Source organism: Myotis yumanensis, unplaced genomic scaffold (genome assembly GCF_028538775.1).
Source record: "Myotis yumanensis isolate MYYU_CA2020_CCGP unplaced genomic scaffold, mMyoYum1.0.hap1 SCAF_3, whole genome shotgun sequence".
In the NCBI taxonomy this organism is placed as follows: Eukaryota; Metazoa; Chordata; class Mammalia; order Chiroptera; family Vespertilionidae; genus Myotis; species Myotis yumanensis.
Genome location: NW_027223754.1, coordinates 139,225,733 through 139,245,653, shown reverse-complemented (window position 1 = coordinate 139,245,653; position 19,921 = coordinate 139,225,733). Strand labels below are relative to the sequence as shown.

General features: G+C 38.0%; 1 non-coding gene across 1 annotated transcript; it reads right to left on the bottom strand.

Annotated features, from left to right (window-relative positions):
- Positions 1–18,486: 18,486 nt before the first annotated feature.
- LOC139007729 (U6 spliceosomal RNA) lies at positions 18,487–18,593 on the bottom strand. The gene has a single exon (XR_011470894.1). It is a non-coding gene; the product is annotated as a U6 spliceosomal RNA (small nuclear RNA).
- Between the last annotated feature and the right edge of the window lie 1,328 nt (positions 18,594–19,921).

Sequence of the window (19,921 nt, the reverse complement as noted above, 5' to 3'; positions counted from 1 at the left end):
TCTCTTATTATACCCTTTATTTTAAAGTCTATTTTGTCAGATATGAGTATTGTTATGCCTGCTGCCTTTTTTTTGTTTCCATCCCTTCATTTTAATTCTGTGTGAGTCTTTTGTTCTGAGGTGGGTCTCTTGTAGATAGCATATATATGAGTTATGTTTCTTATCCATTCAGCTACCCTATGTCTTTTGATTGGAGCATTTAATCCATTTACATTTAAAGTTATTATTGATAAGTTCTTATTGCCTCTCTTTATGCCTATGTTTCTCTTTCTCTGTTTTTTTGTTATTATTATATCAGTCCCTTTAACATTTCCTCTAATGTTGGTTTGGGGGTGGTGAACTCCTTTAGCCATTTTTTTTTAAATTTGGAAAGCTCTTAATTCACCATATTTGAATGATAGCCTTGCTGGATAAAGTAATCTTGGTTTCAGATACTTGCTTTTCATTACTTTGAGCACTTAAGAGCCATACCCTTCTGGCCTGTAGATTTTCTGTTGAGAAATCAGCTGATAGTCTTATGGAACCTCCTTTGTAATTAACATTGCTTTTCTCTTGCTGCTTTTAAGATTATGTTTTTGTCTTTAATTTTTTGGCATTTTAATTATGATGTGTCTTGGTGTGGTCCTCTTTGTGTTCTTCTTGCTTGGGACTCTCTGTGTCTCCTGAACTTGTGTGAATTTTTCCTTCACTGGGTTAGGGAAATTTTCTATCATTATTTCTTCAAATAGGTTCCCTATCCCTTGCTCAGTTTCCTCACCTTTTAGTACTCCTATAATGCAGATATTATTAAGTTTTATGTTGTCCCACAGCTCCCTTAAACTGTCCTCTTGATTTTAAAATGTTTTTTTCTCTGATTGAGTGATTTTTTTTTCTACTGTCTTCTAATTTGTTGATCTGATCCTTGGTTTCTTCTAATCTGCTGTTTATTCTTTCCAGTGTATTCTTCATTTATATCATGTCATTCTTCATTTCCAACTGGTAATTTTTCATACTTTCTATATCTGTTTTCATGCCATTGAGCATCTTTATAATCATTACTCTGAACTCTATATCTGATAAATAGCTTATCTCCTCTTAATTTAGCTCTTCTTCAGGAGAATCTCTTGTTCTTTCATTTGTGGCTTGTTTTTTTCTTTGTTTCAGCATTTTGGCTGCCTGTTTGGACAATGTCAGACACTGTTTGTAACTGGCCCTGAGTACCCTGTTTGGAGTCACCAGCGATCCACAGCTTGTGTCTCCCTCTCCTGGGTTTGGATGCATTTGGAAATTTTTACAAGATGCTCACTAAGGTCTTCTGTTTTTAACCCTGGGTCCAGAATCAGATCAGCAAAGACTCAAAGCACCCAGAGATCTACCTCTCATAATTCTCCTTTTGTTAAACCAAATTATGGTAAAAATACTTTTAGATTTGCCTTTAAGTATTATTCTGACTGGACTGTTCTTCATAGTAACCTATCTATTCTTAGCTAACTATTGGGAATTTTCTCTGATATCCTATTATTAGTACCCACTTTAAAAGTGGGAATTCCTCCAGATCTCTTAGGAACCCATTCCAATAATTAATAGCCCCCATTATGAGGAAACATCTTTATATCTCACTTAAATCACTAGTGCTTCACTTCAAATCAACTACTTATACTAACCCGCATGAATTGAGGGAGTTCATTATCAACATATTAGCTCTGTGTTCATTTTTCTTCTATGAAAATTATTGCTTCTGTTTCAATTATTCCCATATATGATCCAAAATAGTCAATGAAGTTGATGATCATCTGAACATATGTCATGGGATAAATTTCAATTACTGTTATTACTTCCAATTCCGTTTTATAACCATATTTATCAAGGCTGGAAAGGTTTCAAGTGGCCCTTGGACTGATTCTTTAAATTTTTCAGTAGTAATTTTTAAAATTTATTATCCACAAAAAAGCTTATCAAGAGATTATTCTAATTCTACTCTAACAATTATTAGGTAAAAAGAAGTTCTTAGGAAATGAGATTTCTCATAAAAGTAAATATACTCAGAAAACTAATTTAGCTATATAGAATTAGTTTTTAAATCATTTTTGCATTGAAGGTTCTATTTTCCAACCATCATTTTTTATGGAGTTTAGATAACTGACTAGAAAATAATGTTAGGTCATTAGTCAAAGGTAAATATGAGTACTGGAAAGTACATATAAATTAGAAAGCATTTTGTCAAATGCATAATGTAAGTAGTTAAATGCACAACAAGGCAATAAAAATCCTGATAATGTAAAAGACTTTTCTTTTTCTGTCATGTTGCATATCTCTGTCTCACTTAGCTGCTTTTCTGGCGAGTCCTCCTTTTCTTTCCTTTGGGGGTTTCTTTGTCTACCCATGTTTGATCTCACTGACATGACTAGTTGTTGAGTCGTTCAGTGGCTGGACCCTGGGTGGCAGTGGCTGCTCCCTGGGTAGCAGTGGCTCCTCGGGCTGTGGTTGCTCCTTGGGCGGTTGTGGTAGCAGCGGCTCCTCTGTTGATAGCAGAGCCTCTGGTGGGTGCTGTTCACAGCTGTGGTGGCTCTTCTGGCTGGTGGAGGGAGGCTTCACACACAGCAACTGTTCCCCAGGCAGAGCATGTGGTGATCAGGAGGCCGCTGTTGCTTGAATCTGCTGCGTTGATTTAAAGGCACAAAATACAACACAACAAGGCACAACGTACCAGGCACTGAACACTATTGTATTTACGATATTACTAACCCCAAATAAAGGTGGCCACCCGAGCTAAGAGAGTTAGGAGATAAGGGGGAAAGAAGAGAAAAAGGTAGAAGAGAAAAAAGAAAGAAAGAAAAAAAGGAGTGCAAAAATGAAATTGGAAAAAGGGAGGGGAAAAAAGAGGAGAAAAAAAAAAGAAAAAAGAAAAAAAAAGTAAGAGAGAAAAGAGAATGAAGTATAAAAGGGGAAGAGACTATTTATATGAGGAGAAAACTCCTATAGATCCGCCACTAATACCAAAAAATTACAGCAACAGATTCCTGGAGATGAATACAAACTACAAACAACCAATAATATCAAGTGATGCAAGGGAAAACAGAAGCACAGAAATAACCGGAGGGGGGGGGAGGGGAAGGGGCAGGAAAATAAAAAGAATAAGCAGTCTAACCTCACAAACAACCCTAAAAAAAAAAAAACCCAATATACTCGTCAATCAAGCAAACAACAATAAAACAATAGCGAGAGAAAAGAAGAAGAAAAAAATAAAAATAAAAATAAAAAATAAATAAAAAATAAAAAATAAAAAATTGGATAGTGAAGGAAGATAAGGGAAAGGTGTATAAGGATTTAGAGCAGGGGATTGGACGTAGGATATATAAGTAGGGTGAAATTTTGACAGGGGGTAAAAAGAATAGGGAAAATCTAAAGCTGGAGTAGGGTAAGAGAAACAGGACAGCAAAAGGGAAAAAGTGGGGAAGATTGTTTAGCACAGAGGCAAATTGAGGTAGAGAAAAATGTTGCTAAAGGAACGATGAAAATAGAATGGAGAACATTAGTCCCAAAATAAAATAAAGACAAAATAAAATGACACTTTAAAAAATGGTAAAATGGTAGCGGTAATAATACTAGTTAAAAATAAAAATGTAGTAGCTGAAAGGGCAAAATCAGGTGATGGAGAAAAAGAAAAAAGAAAAAAGAAAAAAAAAATGTTTTCTTAGTTAAAAGGTGAAAAAGTAATTTAAAAAAATAAAAATAAAAATGTGCAGTAATGCAGGTGCTTCAGATCTTCTACTCTCCTTATTGGCATGCCCGGAATTCAGGAGAATGTTGTATTTCCCTCTGATACACTGTTCCTCCGTGTTGTAAGCCACAGTCCTGATTTTAAGGCTGGCCGTAAAATCCCCTTATTGCCTTATCTGTATTTACAGAAGAGTCAGTTCGTGGCTCTGCCTCTGGGTGGCAGTGTGTCTGGATTGACCTCCGAGGCTATAAGTTCTCTCTGGCCAGGAGCTCTCTATTGTACCTGAGCCAGCTCCGCCCAGAGCTGGTTCCCCAGGCGCCACTCCCAGCTCTGTTTCCCAGGCTCCCCAAAAACAATCTTCCCCTACAAGCTCTGCTAGTGACCCCAACTGGGCAATCACATGCACTGGGGTCAACAATCAAACTCACAGAAGTAAGAGGAAGTGTGTAAACAAGAGCCTGGGAAGCTGTGCGAACTCGCAGGGTTCCACCCTCCAGAACTGCGCGGAGTCTCTGCGCGCGCTCAAGCCCCTGGCACCAAGTAGCCGGCTATCAGGGAAACTCTGAGGCAGCCCTTTTGCATCCAGTCCAACTATCGGCTTATTTATAGTGTTACCTTCTGCCAGCAGCCCTGCGGGAGCCCTCCCCACTTGCGGGTCATGCTGGCCTCTATGGGCGTGGATTTTGGGGGGCGCAGATTTCCCCCCGCACCCGCGCACGCGTTCCTCCCTCCAACCTGAATTGCAAACCGCACCTTTGGGGTAAGTCTAACCTTTCTGTGGAGGGATGCAGGTCTCCTCTGGGCTCTTGTGGTCGCGCTGCTTTAGAGTCGTTGCCTCCGGGTTAGTAGCCAATCTCTGGATGCGGATAACAGCTACACAAGATGGTGCGGTCTCGCCGCTGCGTTGGCGCCCAGGGGGAGGTTTCAGCCTCAATCTCTAACCATCCCCATTTTTTAGGAGTTCTCTGTCTTTCCTGGCTGCAAACTGTCTTTCAGCTGAGCCTCCTTAGCTTGATTGGGCTGATTGTTTCCCCTTTCAGCTGCTCGCCCTTATCTGCTCCGGGACAAAGCACCAACACGTCCGTCTAAGCCTCCGCCATTTTTTCCTCTAATGTAAAAGACTTTTCAACTTACATCCAAGATTATGTGGTTTGAAAATTTGACTTTAGATAATAAAAGGAATTTTTTTTTGTTTAAATTGTGAATGAGCATTAACTTTCTAGACAAAGATTGGGTAGCTCAAAGAGTATTAAAAATGAGGACTACAATGATATCATTATATACATACTTGAAACATTTCTTCAGAAGCAATTCTCAAGACTTGAGACATATATGTACTTCTGTTTTAACTGATTGCTAGTATAATAGATTTAAATAAAAATGTGTTAAATTAAAGAATGTATGTATCTATTTATTAAAATTAGTTGAGTAATTTTTCTGAAAGAAGTTTCTAAAACAAACTATCAATGAAGGATTTAATTTCATATTAATTTTTTGTTTATTTCAAAATTGATTGATTTGTTTCTTGAAGAACTACAAATTATGAATGCCTGGATCATATAGTCTAACTATAATTTTCAGTTACATTCAATGGAAATAAAAATTACTTTTTCTCTTGATAATCCTCCAGATATATCTATTTTACTTCAAGAATTGTCTTTATCAGTGGAAATGTAAACTCTTATCCTATACTAACACAACTGCCCTGGGGTCTAGGTCTGTGAAGGACAATTATTTCTTCTTTGTAGATTGCCATTTACCTAAATTTTCGAACTTTTAAACACTGAGTCTACTGTGATTACCCATCATGATTAAAATCAGAAATCTTTTAAGTGTCACTGATTTAAATGGAGATTTTGTTATTTTATAAAATCCAATGGACCATTCAGAATGACTGAATTAACTGGTTTTCCTTTACCGTTGCATCCATGGTATGATTCAGTTATTATAAAACAATTCTTCCACCGTAACCAGTTTGGCTCAGTGGATAGAGCGTCGGCCTGTGGACTGAAAGGTCCCAGGTTCGAGTCTGGTCAAGGGCATGTACCTTGGTTACGGACACATTCACAGTGGGAGGTATGCAGAAGGCAGCTGATCGATGTTTCTCTCTCATCGATGTTTCTAACTCTTTGTCTCTCTCTTCCTCTCTGTAAAAAAACAAACAAAAAACAAACAATTCCTCCTATATTCCTATGGCCTAAGCAAAATTGAGTTGAAATATAGGAGTAAATATGGATATTGTTGGTAGAAACCAGAAAGAGATATTTTATTCATTACTTTTGCTTTTTACTCTTCTAATTATCTTGGACTTTTCAATGGAAATGGAATGTAACACAATTGTTAGTGAGTTTGTTATTCAGTGTTGTGGAGAAATGCAATACAGCTGATAGTTGATTGTCTTTGAGGTTCAAAAGCATCTTCACAAATACTCTGCTATCGCATTTTGGAAGAAGCAAGTGAGACAGTAAATACATTTATGAAATGTATTAATGAAATCTGATAATCAGAGAGGAAAAATTTAACATGGTTTTTCTGATTCCCAAAACAGCTTTATTCTTCAACCCTTGCCTACTCTGACAATAGAAAGGAAGAAAGGGGTAAATGGATTTTATCTGGGACATAAAAATTTCATGTGGGCTCTGTATATTCATTCGTTTAATACAAATTTATTGATTTCCTATTATGTTAAAATTACTGATGATAGGCTTAGGATACAGTGATGAGCAATAAAAGTAAGCTCCTTTCTCCCATTAGGGCTTATACCCTAGAAGACAGAAAATTAACAACATATAAACTTGAAAAACTGCCATGTAAATAGACTTCTAAATTTGGCTTAACATTTGGCTTAAGTATGGGGTAGCTTATAACAGACAAATGTTCCACCAGAAAATAAAAAAGAGAAGCCTTTTTTAAAAAAGTTTAAATATAGGTATTAGAGAACTACTGAGGACTTGGATATATCCCTGAGAAAAAGCAGTTGTGGTTAAATAAACCAATGTTTTAAAGCTAAGTCCCCCCCGCCCTCAGGATTCTAAATATAAAACAGGAGACTGAAGAACATAGCATAGACTCAGGGGAAGGACCCCTATTAATATGAAAACAGGATAGTTTTTGGCAACTATGGGGATTGAGAGACAAAGTTCAAAAACATAAGAGTCCAAAATTCCAGTACAATAGGTAATACAGAGAATGGATATGAATATTATGTCAGTTTTACTTAAGATAATTGCCAAATTTTAAGTCTGCATGGGACACAAGATTAATAAACCTGACACAAACTATGAAGAAAAAACCCACCAAAACTTTTTCAATAGTCTCCAAATGTTGAAACTAGGATTATGGATCAGAACTCACCAGTGAACACCCAGGTGTAGCTGGGGCCTACATCCAAGGATTGTGAAGTCAAAAGTAGACAAAGCCTTAATAATCCTGACATCCAGCCTTAAATAGACCTCTGATCAAATCCTCATAACAGCCCACACTCATATGCCTAGCAATAGAAAGATTAAATACTTCTTGGAGAGCCTCCAAATTCTCTATAATTTTTCATACATAATATCTGATATTCAGGTTTTTATTTTAATGAGATGGTGTTTTATTTATTTATTTATTTATTTATTTTCTTTAATAAATCTTTATTGTTTTTTAATTGTTTTATTTCTTAAAGTATTACAAAGAGTATTATATACATCTCCTTTTTTTTCTCCTCTTGACCCTCCCCAAGCCTCCCATTCCCCCCAGTGTCTCGTGTCCATTGGTTATGCTCGTATGCATGCATACAAGTCCTTCGGTTGATCTCTTACACCCCCCCACCCCAACCCTCCCCAACCTTCCCACTGTAGTTTGACAGTCTGTTCAATGTTGCTCTGCCACTGTATCTATTTTTGCTCATCAGTTTATACTGGTCTTAATTATCCATAAATGAGTGAGATCTTGTGGTATTTTTCTTTCATTGACTGGCTTGTTTCACTTAGCATAATGCTCTCCAGTTCCATCCATGCTGTTGCAAATGGTAAGAATTCCTTCTTTTTTACAGAAGCATAGTATTCCATCATGTAGATGTACCACAGTTTTCTAATCCATTCATCTGCTGATGGGCACTTAGGCTGTTTCCAGATCTTAGCTATGGTGAATTGTGCTGCTATGAACATAGGGATGCATATATCCTTTCTGATTGGTGTTTCTGGTTTCTTGGGATATATTCCTAGAAGTGGGATCACTGGGTCAAATGGGAGTTCCATTTTTAACTTTTTGAGGAAACTCCATACTGTCTTCCATAGTGGCTGCACCAGCCTGCATTCCCACCAGCAGTGCACGAGTGTTCCTTTTTCTCCACATCCTCTCCAGCACTTGTCGTTTGTTGATTTGTTGATGATAGCTCTTCTGACAGGTGTGGGAGGGTACCTCATTGTTGTTTTGATTTGCATCTCTCGGATGATTAGTGACTTTGAGCATGTTTTCATATGTCTCTTGGCTTTCTGAACGTCCTCTTTCAAAAAGTGTCTATTTAGGTCCTTTGCCAATTTTTTGATTGGATTGTTTATCTTCCTTTTGTTAAGTTGTATGAGTTCCTATAAATGTTGGAGATTAAACCCTTATTGGTGATAACATTGTCAAAAATGTTCTCCCATGCAGTGGGCTTTCTTGTTGTTTTGTTGATGCTTTCTTTTGCTGTGCAGAAGCTTTTTATTTTGATATAGTCCCAATTGTATATTTTCTCTTTAGTTTCCAATGCCCTAGGAGCTGTATCAGTGAAGAAATTGCTTCGGCACATGTCTGAGATTTTGTTGCCTTTGGATTCCTCTAGTACTTTTATGGTTTCTGGTCTTACAGTTAAGTCCTTTATCCATTTTGAGTTTATTTTTGTGTATGGTGTAAGTTTGTGGTCTAGTTTCATTTTTTTTGCATGTATCTGCCTAATTTTCCCAACACCATTTATTGAAGAGACTGTCTTGACTCCATTGTATGTTCTTGCCTCCTTTGTCGAATATTAATTGAGCATATTGGTTCGGGTCGATTTCTGGGCTCTCTATTCTATTTCATTGATCTATATGTCTGTTCTTGTGCCAGTACCAGGCAGTTTTGAGAACAGTGGTTTTGTAATACAGCTTGATATCTGGTATTGAGATTCCACCTACTTTGTTCTTCTTTCTTAAGGTCACTGCAGCTATTTGGGGTCTTTTTTTATTCCAGATGAATTTTTGGAGAGTTCGTTCTAGATCTGTGAAATATGCCATTGGTATTTTAATGGAAAGTGCGTTGAATTTATAGATTGCTTTGGGTAGTATGGACATTTTAATGATGTTGATTCTACCAATCCAAGAACATGGTATGTTCTTCCATCAGTTTATGTCTTACTCTATCTCTTTTTTCAACGTCCTGTAGTTTTCTGAGTAGAGGTCTTTTAACTCTTTAGTTAAGTTTATTCCTAGGTAGCTTAATTTTTTTGGTGCGATGGTAAATGGGATTGCCTTTTTAGTCTCTCTGTCTGTAAGTTCACTATTGGTGTATAGAAATGCCATAGATTTCTTGGCATTAATTTTGTATCCTGCTACATTGCCAAATTCTTTTATTAAGTCTAATAGTTTTTTGATGGAGTCTTTAGGGTTTTTTATGTATAATATCATGTCATCTGTGAATAAAGACAGTTTTACTTCTTTTCCAATTTGGATGCCTTTTATTTCTTCTTCTTGTCTAATTGCAATGGCTAATACTTCCAGTACTATGTCGAACAGGAGTGGTGAGAGTGGGCACCCCTTTCTTGTTCCTGTTCTTAGGGGAAATGGTGTTAGTTTTTGTCCATTGAGTATGATGTTGACTGGGGGTTTGTCATATATGGCTTTTATTATGTTGAGGTATGATCTTTCTATTCCCACCTTGCTGAGAGTTTTTTTAATCAGAAAAGGGTGTTGGATTTTGTCAAATGCTTTTTCTGCATCAATTGATATGACCATGTGGTTTTTTTTCTTTCAATTTGTTTATGTGATGTATCACGTTTATTAATTTGCGGATATTGTACCATCCTTGCATCCCTGGGATAAATCCTACTTGGTCATGTTGTATGATCTTTCTGATGTACTGCTGGATCCTATTTGCTAAGATTTTGTTGAGGATTTTGGCATATATGTTCATGTGGGATATTGGCCTGTACTTCTATTTCATTGTGTTGTCTTTATCTGGTTTTGGTATGAGGGTGATGCTGGCTTCATTAGGGAAACATTGAAATATTATATGCTCCAGAAAAAAAACACCTCTAGACAGTTTTACTTTACTTGTGTCATTTAATCTTCATAAAAATCTTTTAAGAGGCAGCACCAGGGTTGAAATTCAGGTCTGCTTAACTATGGAGCACATAGAGTTTTGTTGGATACAATATTATGAAGGATTGGTTACCCCAGTAGGACATGAGGCAGGTCCCAATAAGACATTAAGGTCTGTTTTGTTTACCTAAGGTAAAGGGTAGAAGAAACCTTATTAAATGCCAAAAAGTATAAATAAAAAATCTACAAAGATATCATTCCCATTTTATGAAGAATAAATACAATGTCAAATTGTCCACGGTCACAAAGTTTTTAAGAGCTAGATTCAAAATTCATAACCAAATTTTGTCTCCCAGTACAAACATTAGGTGTAGGTAATGAACTTGGCTATATTGTTAAAATTCAGGTTTTGATTTCTCAGCTATAAGTATGATTGGGATTCTTTATTTCCAAAGTCCAAGATGATACATTTACTGCTGATTAGGTTCCACACTTTGAGTAGCAAGATCCTAAAGTTTAAATCTGAGATATCCGAAGGGTGATAAATGCAAGATTAGCCTGGAATAATTAAAAAAAGAGAGAGAGAATTTCTATTTTTTTTATTTACTTTTCTACAATAAGATGTCAAGTATTAGTATGCAGCAAATATCTTTATCATGACTCTACTAAAACACTCACTGGTGAACAAAAGCATAAATGAAAACAATCAACCCACCATACTATACCCCATTAGGATGTGGTGGGAAAACCCTTGGGTTGTGGCAGGATTTTGCATGTGGTTACTATAATAATTCAAGTAGGATTTGGCCATGCCTTTCCCTCATAGACCAAGACGCGATGCTGATTAACGAGGAGGAAAGTAAAATACAAAAAAATATAAATTTTCTTATTTCCTGAAAAATAATTGACCATGATTAGGTAGGTTTTCCTCAATCCTCATGTTGAAATAAGTTTGAATGCTTTTCCATATTTGGCTAGTTATTTCTCCCTTTGCCACACTTAGCTGCCGAGTAAGTATCTACTAAGTCCTTATGAGAAGAAACATGTAATATACAAACAAAATAAATTCATTTTCTCCTGCATATCTGAGATAGTCTGTGAGTAAAATTTTTGCAATTTTAGGGTAAAAACATTGGGAATATAACCCACTCATGACCTGCTACCTATGCTTTAAAATTTTTTGTTAAATTATTTTTGTTTAGTTTGAAGGATATTTGTTTGATAATAGCTAACGAGACAGTATTTCAGAGTGTTCTTTAGAATAACTTTACTACTCATTTTATAAGAGATTCTACAGTACATTGGTACTTCAGTGAACCTAGCTTTTAAAAATTGTGTTCAGTTGCCTTCAATGGCTACTTAACATAAACATTATTGTGGTTTTTAAGAAGCATATATAAATTTTTAAAAATTGAAATAAATAGACCAAACAAATAGCATTTTGATTGTTTTTAAATTAAGGATCTTATTTATAGATATTCTAATTGAGTTACATACAACTGAAAAATCATATTTTATTTTTCTTCACTGGTTATTACAGTCAAAACCACAAAGCTATTATTTTATTTTTAATTATAGGCTTTTTAGTTTTCTGCATTCCCCTTTCTTTCTCTTTTTTGAAGTAAATACACTTCACTATGTCAGTTTTTACCCCCGGGTGACAGTTTCATTTTTGGGAACTTCTGAAAACTCATGAACCATACTGTTTCATGAGTTTTTGAAACATTATTTTCTTTGACCTGTCATGTGAAAATATTGGAAGTTAGTAATAATAATAAGCCTATTTCTATGGAAATGGTCTAGATATTATTTAATCAATCTTGCTAGATGCTGAACAATTCATGAACTGCTAGTTGAATTTCAATAAGCAGTTCATGAATACTTGAATTGAGAGATTCATTTTTTTAAATATCAGAAACTGGTAAGTTCCATCAGTAAGAAATGCTATCCCATCAGATTTAAACTGGTTCTGAAACATCTCAGTTTCAAAACTCTTCCTGAATAGACAGGTTGTTACCACAAGGTAATACAATTCATTTTCTTGGGTGGTTTGTCAAATGTGCTTTCTGAACACAATTCCAGAAGAACTCCAAAAATGCTTCAAGCCCTAATAGCATCACTGCAATCAACCTAAGGTCTCCTAGGGCAGACTTCTTAGAAGGTCAGCACTCATTGTGATATCAGATGAAGTGGGAGGTGGGGGTTGGGGGTCTTCTTCTCAACTGGGTGCTATTGGGGGTAGGTTTCTTTTTTAAAAATGAAATCTTTATTGTTGAAAGTATTACATATGTCCTCTTGGGGGCAGACTTCTTACGATATCCCAATAAAAATAATTTTCTGAGACTCTCACAAGAGAATGAGTGGTTTTTATTTGCGTGGAATTAAATCCCTGTATTTCTAAAGTCCCATTTCCCTTACTCCAGTCATAGAAGAAGTGCAGCTGGAGTTTCAGTAAAGCTAGAAACAAAGTCAGTGTCCAGAGTTTCCTTTCCATGTTGGAGACAGGACGAGCACAGCATCAGGCTAGTGCCGTCCATTAGTCCATTGTGTGTGTGTGTGTGTGTGTGTGTGTGTGTGTGTGTGTGTCTGTATCCGCATGGCCTTGGACCACACAGGAGAATGCCAGGAAGCCAAGGATGAGCCATGAGCCAAGCGTGCCAAGAGGAACCAAGCGAGTACAAGAGAATGAACTCCTTTGTTTGGGGAGTTATGTATCCCAAATCTTCCCCCACTTGTAGTGTCCACGTCCATTCTGGTCAACGATCTCTGTCCCCAGGTGTGATTGATGCCAAGCGCCTTCCCTATGTCAGCGCAACTTTACTGGGCCTGCATCTATCTTCCCTTTGCCCAGTCCCCTTCCCCCAGTGTTTTGCAGGGAACATCCTACTATCTGGCCTTCCCTTTGCTCCTTTACTATTATTAGTAACTAGTTAATTCCGATGGTATCATTTGTGGTATTTGTCAGTAATTGCCCTTGTCATTTTACTGCCACACCTTTTATGTTGGTTTAAGGTACTTTACAACTGAAAGAATGCCTTTCGTTTCTTACAAAAAAATTTATTGAATTTATTGGGGTGATATTGGTTAATAAAATTATGTAGGTTTCAGGTGCACAATTCTATAATACTTCATTCAAAGGCCCTTGGAGAGGGCGCTTCTTTTATATCTGAAGAGTGTTGGAAAAGGAAATAAATCACCTCCCTTCTTCTGTCACTGTGCATCCTTATCCTGCCATGGATACATTTTTAATTGCTCTCCTTGAAAGCTTGATCCAAAAGCCTGAGATATAAACACCTCTCTACCATTATCCTATCACAAGCGAACAGCCTCTCAATCCTGCCCTGATTTTCAGAAAGGAAAAAACAAGCATTTAGAAATCGCTCTGAACTATATTTTCTACAAACATTTTCCTATGGGTGATCTTAATAGCCTACTAAACATTTGTAATCACACAGAGCTGAAAATATGGAACCACAGGCCTGTTAGCACAGTGTGTAACCTCAGTGCTCAGAAGGTATCCAGCACCCACGCTGAGCTGATTTCCAGGACCTGGGCTGCTGCAGCTCTCCAGGGAGCTGAAGCGGCCAGTCCACTCTCCTGTCTTCCTTGGAGGAGAACAGGTGGTAGCAACAACCCATGGGGGTGGAAACTGAGGAAAAGGAATAATCAAGTAGAGGAAGAGGGGAAGGTGGCACACACAAGGCAGTGATTGGATAAGTGACACAGCTTGAATTCAGTGGTGCTTCTGTTCCTGTTTTTAGACTGATGATGTGTTTAGCTTTTTTCCCCACTCCTTTTTTAAATTAGCAAACATAATCCTTACTAAGCACCTGGCTGCCTTGTTCCTAGAGCAGATCTGTCTGTCTCCTTTCACCTGTCATTTTGATGCAAAATACGAATGCAATTTCACTGCTCTAAGAGAATCACTGGGAGCCTACTGAGATTTTTCCAAAGGCATGAACACTTAAACATACATCTTCTTATCAGAATTTCAAGCATTGGAATAATAAAGGAATGATGACGAGAATAAGTAAATAATCAAAGTGAAACAATAGGTTATCAAAACTAAATGTTATGCTTTCATTTTTTTCTCTTTTTTTTTCTCCAAAGGTGGGGAAAGATATAGATTATAGCATGATTTGTTTGGGATCACATGAATAGCCTAACTACACATATATTTTCTGTTGGTTTTGATAAATATTAAAAGTCTTGTTGTATCAATATATCATCATGCCCTTTTTCTCTTTTTTAAAAATATATTTTATTGATTTTTTCACAGAGAGGAAGAGAGAGGGTTAGAGAATTAGAAACATCGATGAGAGAGAAACATCGATCAGCTGCCTCTTGCACACCTCTTACTGGGGATGTGCCCGCAACAAAGGTACATGCCCTTGACCGGAATCAAACCTGGGACCTTTCAGTCCGCAGGCTGACGCTCTATCCACTGAGCCAAACCGGTTAGGGCTCATCATGACCTTTTTCAACAATACAAATATCTAAGCTTCTGGAGCTGCTCAAGTGAATTCAGCCCATCTACCAATCTGTACCTGGTTGCAATTAACTGTAAAAACAGGTAAAGTATTTAAGATTGTGTGGAAAGGCTGCCCTAATATTTCTTAGAGACAATCAGATAGGTTATTACTTGTATCAAGGAATCTGAACCCTCCCACACAGAACTGCATACTACATCACTAATTTCTGACTCTAGCTACATTCTTCATAGAATAGTCCACTATTCTTAGTCATTGTTCTAGTTGAGTCTATGCCTGAAGTAAGATGAGATGTGAAAACTTTGAAGGCTCCAGTTCTTTTGGGACCTGAAGACAGTCTCAGAGTGGCAGCTCATCGAGGGTTGTGTCTATTGCCCATACCATGAATTAGAACCACCCACATTTCATGTACCCACTTCCCCTTTGTTGGATGTGGAGATAGAGAGAGAAAAGGGGTGGGAAATAGCTATACAGAAAACTGGTAAGGCAACTATAAACATGAAAAAATAGTCAAGTTGAATATATACCTAATTCTTCCAGGATACTTTGCTATTGAAAAAAAAAACACACAGAGTATGAAATTGATGGAATTAAAAAATAATTATGCATGGGAGAAAATGTCAAACTATGTGGACATTTCAAAATGCTTTTGGGAATCCTCCATTACAAGTGTGCGTGTAGACACCATTTTATTTTGTTTTTAAGTATTGTTTTTTTTAGGAGTCCCACATTTCACGGGTATTCTAAAGTCTGTGCTACAGAGATAATGTGTAAATAGCCTAGTTCTAAAATTATATTCCAGTTGCTATTACTGCATGCATCTACTTTTGAAAATAATTAGACTGATTAATATCTTGAAAACGTATGTTGAAAAGTTTCATGAATAAAACATTCACCAGGATTTCCATTTGACAATGTTTGAAATAATGGGTCCCTGGACAATATTTATGTTATAAAATTATAGTCTCATAATTGACAAATAATTTCCCAAGTATAACTAAAGGACTTTGGTATACCTCATTAGTTTAACTGTATTGACTATCATCAAATCATCATAGATTCTGACAAAAGTTGACTCAGTTAAAGATCTGATTCTTAAAATAAAGATTGTGGTTGATCCAAACTCTCAAGAACTCTTGATGGATTTCCTCAGATTCACACAAAAAAATAGATTTTGGTTTTTAGAGAAGTTTGCTATTTCAAAGATGATCTAAACACTTTGACAGATTTTGTTCAGTAAGAATTTTCATGAAGTAGGCAGCATCTACTGCTGGTTAACATCCTGAGAAATGGATTTAGGCTGACCTGAATTTTATACTATGGTTACTACTTAGTTGCTTTTTTGTACCTGGACACACCTTGTAAAGCCACAAAGTCTTGGTTTTTTAAATTTATTAAATGAAGGTGACTAAAAATTATCTTATAGGCATTTTTTGAGAATTTAATAAGTAGCTTATGACAGTGCCTGGTATGGAATGCTGCTGTTATTATACTTCTAGTATAAGTTTTAATTAAAAAAGATTAAATGGCAATCTAAGTGGATAACATCGATTGTTTTCAAACTAAGTATAGAATATCATTGTACTATGTTCAGAAATTAACATATGCCTTGTAATAACCTGTGTCCAAATTTTCAGGGTGGCCAGGTATCATTATTATTCAACCTTGAAGACACAGGTTTAGCTGACAATCCCATGACTTAAACTAGTTGTTCTCTAGTTCAACAATGGTATTGACATAAAAGGAGGAAGTTTAATAAGTTTATATTCAAACAAGAAATTAAGGCAATCTAAGGTACAAGGAAAACCAAACAAGAGAAAATGAATCTTATTTTCACCTGGCTGGTGTGGCTAAGTGGTTGAAGGTCTACCTATGAACCAGGAGGTCAAGGTTCAATTCCAGGTCAGGGCATATGCCTGGGTTGCAGGATTAATCCCCAGTGTGGGCATGCAGGAGGCAGCCAATCAATGGTTCTCTTTCATCATTGATGTTTCTATCTATTTCTCCCTCTCTGAAATCCATAAAAATATTTTTAAAAATCTAATTTTCATGAAATGAAAATAAAAATGTCACAGGTATTTGAGATGTCTTACCCTCCACCAATAAAGAATATAAAGAGATGAAGAGAAAAGGAGAACTGGGTATTACATGATTCAGCAATTCACATTGGAAGTTTTCATTCTTCAGGTCAATAGATCAACTATGATCTCAGGCAGTACAAAAAAACTCTAAATATACTGGTTGTTTCTGCCGGGGAAAATAATATAATTAAGCTCTCATCCCACCCAGGTACACACCAGACTCAGCTCACTCAGGAATGAGTCACAGGTCTGATGCAATTATTGCCCTGGGCAGAGCCAAAGCACTGATTAAATAGCTCAGAGCTTTGGAGTTGGAGGGAACCTCTGCATTAATTCTCCTTCATGCTTAAATTAAGGCTGATTCTGGAGGATATCCAGTGATTGCTAGGGATTTAGGAGGATGGTCTTCTGCAAACTATCCACTGGAGTTGAGGCCAACAGGCTCTCCACTCAGCAGATGAAGTGCAGGCTGGGGAGTTCTTGGGCTAATTTGTTTTTCATATATGATGTGTTTTCAAATATACATTATTAATTGTGCTTTCAAAGTTGACTATATAAAACAAATTTTCAGTTAACTTACATTCCAAATGGTCTGCAACAAATGAGCAACTAAAGATACAAAAACATTTATTTTTAAATTTTATCTTTATTGTTTATGCCCCTTTTTTTCCCACTGACCCTCCCTCCTCACTTCCATCCCTTCCCCAGGCCTTCATCTCACTATTGTCTGTGCCCATGGGTTATGCCTACCTCTATATATAATAGGCTAATATGCCAAGTGTCCTTCCGTCCATACAGGTAATGATGTCACATAGCAATGCCTGGCTTCCTCTCCCTAGCTACTAGCCTCCTTGCAGTTTCTTCAGCCCAGGAACAGAACTTGCTTTATAGCCAGGTGGAAACATTTTAAGTACACTTTAACCAAATGTCTGTGAAGCATTTTCCCGTGCCTCATCTCATTTGATCCTCAGAAATTCTGAAGTAGGTAGATAGGAGACTCAGTGGAATCCTGTTTTCTTTTCATTAGCCGGAAAAAAAAAAGAAATTTAGAAAGCTTAGAAACTTGACCTGACTGAAAAGAAGTAAGAAATAGTGGACCTTGAAAATCACTGCGCAGAATATAGTCAAACACTGCTGCAGTTAAATATTTTACCCTTTGTTCTCCCTGTATGACCTACAATAATAATCTACTTTGTGTTGATATTTACTGCTGTGTTGCTGCCAATTAACTGAAAGAGAAGTTGGGGTGCTTCACTGGGCTGGAAAAAGTTTAGCTAAATCAGAAAGCAGGTCTAATTAATTAAGCAAGTTTATATGTATACTAGTAAAGCTCTTGCTGGTGCCAATAGCACAAGTGTATTTCGATCTGTCATTGTCCATCGTGAATTTGGTTGATACTTCTATTATAGAGAGAAGGCAAATACGATAGTAAAATTTTTCTTCTAATTAATTTCCTTTCAATGTGCATGAATTTGTGCACAGGGCCACTAGTATGCATATAAGCTCTTTGGTTGATCTCTTTCTTCCCCTCGGCCTTCCCTCCCAGGATCCTCAGTCTGTTGCGTGCTTCCAAGTCTCTGGATCTATTTTGTGTGTCAGTTTAATTTGTTCATTAGATTCCACATATAAGTGAGATCATGTGATACTTGTCTTTCTCTGACTGACTTATTTCACTTAGCATAATACTCTCCAGGTCCCTCCATGCTGTCTGAAAGGATAAAAGTATTTCTGCATAGTATTTCATTGTGTAAAAGTACCACAGCTTTTTTATCCACTCATCTACTGATGGGCACTTGGGCTGTTCCCAGATCTTAGCTATTGTAAATAGTGCTTCTATGAACATAGGGGTGCATGTGTTCTTTCTGATTGGTATTTCAGCCTTCTTAGGATATATTCCCAGAAGTGGGATCATTGAGTCAAATAGCAGTTCCATTTTTATTCTTATTTTTATTTTTTTAAATATGGAACGCTTCACGAATTTGCATGTCATCCTTGCGCAGGGGCCATGCTAATCTTCTCTGTATTGTTCCAATTTTAGTATATGTGCTGCCGAAGCGAGCACTAGCAGTTCCATTTTTAATTTTTTGAGGAAACTCCAAACTGATTTCCACAGTGGCTGTAACAGTCTGCATTCCTACCAGCAGTGTACTAGGGTACCTTTTTTGCCAGCACTTGTTGTTTGTTGATTTATTGATGGCAGCCATTCTGACAGGTACAAAAACATTTCTTTACTCAACAAATGACTAAGTTATTCCTCTGAAGAAAATACTACTTTCTCCCCTCCCCCAAAATATCCTATCTAATAAAAGAGAAACATGGTAATTAGCAGTACAACTGCTACCCTTCCCATTGGCTAATCAGGGCGATATGCAAATTAATTGCCAGCCAAGATGGCGGCCAGCAGCCATGCACTGAAGCGAACAGGGAGGCTTGCTTGCTCCAGTGATGGCGGACTCCAACGTTCCCCGCCTGATTTGCCAGCCTCTCAGCTGCAACTCTAAGCAACTATGTTGCAAATATAGAAGCTAAACAAAACCCCAGAAACCTGCTTTAGTCAGCCGGGCTTCAGCCAGCCGGACTGCAACATTGTATCAAATACAGAAGGTAAACAAAGGCCAGAAACCTGCTTTCAGCAGCCAAGGCCTCAGAGCTAAAGCTGGCCCAGAATAAAAAAAGAAAAAGAAAAAAAAGAGCGATTGGGAGCTTCAGTCACCCGCCAGCCTGAAAACGGCCCTCATCCCCTCAGCCAGACTGGCCAGGCACCCCAGTGGGGACCCCCACGCTGATCCAGGACACCCTTCAGGGCAAACCAGCCAGCCCCCACCTGTGCACCAGGCCTCTATTCTATATAGTAAAAGGGTAATATGCCTCCCGGCACCAGGATCAGCGTGACAAGGGGCAGCGCCCAAACCCCCTGATTGCCCTGTGGCTCTGTGTGTGACAGGGGGCGGGGCCACAACCTCCCTATCTGCCCTGCTCTGTTCCTGACAGGGGAAGGCGCCCCAACCCCCTGATCAGCCCTGCTCTGTGCCTGATACGGGGGAGCTCCCCAACCCCCTGATCGCTCTGCGGCTCTGTGCGTGACAGGGGGTGGCGCCGCAACCTCCCTATCGACCCTGCCTTGAGTGTGACAGGGGGCGGTGCCCCAACCCCCCAATTGGCCCTACTCTGAGCATGACTAGGGGTGGCATCGCAACCTCCCGATCCGCCCTGCTCTGTGCATGACAGGGGGCGGTGCCCCAACTCCCCAATCGGCCCTGCTCTGAGCCTGACCAGGGGCTGCACCTAGGGATTGAGCCTGCCCTCTGCCACCCGGGAGCAGGCCTAAGCCAGCAGGTCATTATCTCCTGAGGGGTTCCAGACTGCGAGAGGGCACAGGCCGGGCTGAGG